The sequence below is a fragment of the Xenopus laevis genome, chromosome 4S (assembly GCF_017654675.1).
Source record: "Xenopus laevis strain J_2021 chromosome 4S, Xenopus_laevis_v10.1, whole genome shotgun sequence".
NCBI lineage: Eukaryota > Metazoa > Chordata > Amphibia > Anura > Pipidae > Xenopus > Xenopus laevis.
The window spans coordinates 12553265-12556660 of NC_054378.1; the positions used below are offsets into that span (position 1 = coordinate 12553265).

Consider the following 3396-nt stretch of genomic DNA (forward strand, 5'->3'; position numbering starts at 1 on the left):
TGAAAAGGTACTGGTACCCCAGATATGTTATTTATAGAGTAATACAGCAAATACTAGTATTTCTAGCACAATTTATACAAACTACATCTAATCTAAATGTGGTACATCACTGCACCAACTGTACCAACTGCCATTGGCAATACAGGTATATTATACAGGTGAAAGGCAAATACTAACCCCCTGTTAAAATGAGAGGCAGGGGTACAATTATCCCAAGAACATACTGTGAAACCATATTTTTCACATTGATTTTTACCATGATTTTAAGTTGTCCCTCATTCTACACCAGTTTACTATGGCCCAACCAATATACTATGTATAATGCACTTATTCCCCACTTTGGAGGTTTCTACTATAATATACAGTAAGAAGCTCATCTCTGCTTTTTTACCAGAAAAGTAAAAGGTTATATGAGTATGTTCCTATAGCAATATACTATAGGTACAATTATCCCAAGAACATACTGTGAAACCTCATTTTTACATTGATTTTTACCATGATTTTAAGTTTTCCCTCATTCTACACCAGTTTACTATGGCCCAACCAATATATTATGTATAATGCACTTATTCCCCACTTTGGGGGGTTCTACTATAATATACAGTAAGAAGCTCATCTCTGCTTTTTTTACCAGAAAAGTAAAAGGTTATATGAGTATGTTCCTATAGCAATATACTGATAGTTTCATCTCCTTACCTCCTGGATCATCCACTGGGCTACTGCCTCTTCTTCTCTTTTTCTTGCTATTCATTTTTCTTCTTCTTGATAAATCTCCTCCTCCTCTCTTTCTTCTCTCTCACTCCTTCTTCTTTCTTCTGCTAAAAAAATCCTCCTTTATTCACTCTGAAATCTTCCAAAAGCTCTGTATCTCCAAGACTAAACTCCTGCGACGTCTCTCCTATCCAGCTGAAAGTCGGTTGGACAGTGACCGTTGGGTCGTCATGGCTTGTGTCTGAGTGGCATGCGGCAGTTCAGCCTGAGACACAAGTAATAGTAGATAGCAGATGATGGTATAGAATACATTCTAGAGTACTGTACTGCTATTAGAAAGTCATAACCAGTCAAAGTTTTAATTATTCTCTGTAATTCCTACTATACAAATAAAAGCAGCACCTAAGAGCTAAAAATTTGGCTCCATTGGAAAAATATTGCAGATGAAATGTACTAGTCCAAAGTGAGTGGGATAAGACACTTAGATGAACATAGAATGTTATTATAGTAATATGGAACCCTCTCTCTATTTATAGATTTCGGCTTACCTAGACACATAAAGGACTTGCTTTTGCTGCTCTTACACATTCTATAATGTTTCTCTTGTACCCTTCTTCCATCTCAAACATTCTTCTTGACTGGAGTCCCTATAAAACAAACATTGTGGATCAGTAGATCTATTCCAAATACCCAATTATGAGCAGTAACCCTTGTATCTGTATACCATGTACAACTCTTCATGGAATGTAGTCATATTAAAGTCCGTAGTCTGTAGGAGTCATTTACTTAGTGCAACCCAGTTGTGGGCCCACAAATTTCCCCACAGCGAGTTACGTGGGAAAACTCTTTTAAAGTATTTGCATATGTACTGTAGGTAATATGTACTCCTTGCACGCAGGTTTTCTAGATGAAACTACTCACTTAGTCTGCTTGTGTTGATCCATCCCATCATTAAGAATAAGAAGCAAATGATGTTTCAAAATGCAAATGTTACAATATTTCCAGACTTCTCCATTAAAGTACAAAAGCAATGAACACAATACAGGTATGAGACCTGTTATCCAGAGTGGCTGGGACCTTGGGTTTTCTGGATAAGGAGTTTTTCTGTAATCTGGATCTCCATACTTTATCTGTTAAAAAAGCATTTAAACATTAAATAAAACCAATAGGATCAAGTACAAGATACTGTTTTATTATTACAGAGAAAAAGGGAAATCATCTTTAAAAATGAGAATGAAATGCTAACCCTAAAACTTTGCTCTCCCCATCCTCTACCAATCAACTTAGCGAGCCGTCATTACTAATATATACCTGTGCTTTTTCTCTCCTTCCAAAATCATTTCTGAATAATTTGCCTCCTTCTTCTGGGGATTTCCAGCTTTCAAATGGGGGTCACTGATCCTATATCAAAAACAAATGCACTGTAAGGCTACAGATGTATTGTTATTGCTACTAAATTATTTAATGCTAGGTAAATTTGGCCCACTTCTTTGGGAAATTCTAAAAATTGACCCCCCATTTCCCTATATTGGGATGGGATGAATGCACTGATGGGGTGGCTGTGAATAAAAGATGATGATGAATTGGGGTGGAATATATGAAGAACATTGTGGTGGTGTTGGGGAATAGAAATTGCAATTATTTTATTGGAACTAATTCCAGAATACGCCCCTTCTTATCAGTGCCCGGCCAGGCACCCTAGGCAACCTGACCAGTAGCAGCGCCCGAGAGGCATGCACATGTGCTGCACAAAAAGGACGCCTGCACACATGCGAGAAAAGGATTTACACACCTCCAGATTGGCAAATTGGGACCAAACTAGGGGTATGAGGCAGAGAAGGTGAGTGCCTGGTGCCCCCAGCTTTGCACCTTAGACACATGCCTACTCTGCCTACACCTAGTTCCAGCCCTGCTTCTTATCCCCCCCATCAATGCCCATGTATGTGAAACAAGCCCAAGCAGAGCAGACTCCTCGATTAACTTCTAAACATCGCAGGTTGCATAGTATCCATTGTTTCTTTTTGGTAAATGGGAGATTCCTACCTGCTTCTTAATTCAGGCTTAATACCAGGTCCTGTTCAGCCGGCTCCTTTAGAACCAGAATGGATGTAAGATTCTGTTGAACTGCCATTTTGCTTCTCCAAATTTGTCCTTGCAGTTAGTAGGTACCGACAGAATCCTATGGAAAGATGTAATAAAATTTGTAAACAGGGGAAAACTTACCGGAAATATCCTCCATAGAATACAGCAGGAGAGCTTTAATATGTGACCTATATCAGCGCTCAGTAATCTGCCTCATGCCTTCACTCGCTCCAGCTGTAAACTCAATTACCTTTTGTGATGGACAATACAAGTGCCAAGTTTACTGAATTATCATGATTAAAAGTTCACCCATAGCTTTTATTGTTTTACCTAAAAACCCGGGGTGTATGGGCAGGTGGTATACAGAATATTGGCAGCCTCTGGCATGTCCATTACCTTGTGAATCTTTGTGTAACAAACAGATTAATGGCCTTTTCTCTGCATATTATTAGTTGGTGTTCACCATTTATTTTGAATAGTTGTTAAATTACTTGCTTTACATTTCTGTTTCATTCCAACTTGCTTTGAGAGTCTAAACTTTTATAAAAGTAGCTTTTTATTCAGGCTCTTTCCTATTCACATTCAAGTCATTCATATGAACTG

General features: G+C 38.3%; 1 long non-coding RNA gene across 1 annotated transcript; it reads right to left on the reverse strand.

The window, feature by feature from the left end:
* Window positions 1–231: 231 nt before the first annotated feature.
* LOC121393452 lies at window positions 232–2936 on the reverse strand. Its single transcript, XR_005961073.1, has 3 exons — window positions 2755–2936; window positions 1260–1358; window positions 232–976 (listed from the first exon to the last, which is right to left on the reverse strand). It is a non-coding gene; the product is annotated as an uncharacterized LOC121393452 (long non-coding RNA).
* Between the last annotated feature and the right edge of the window lie 460 nt (window positions 2937–3396).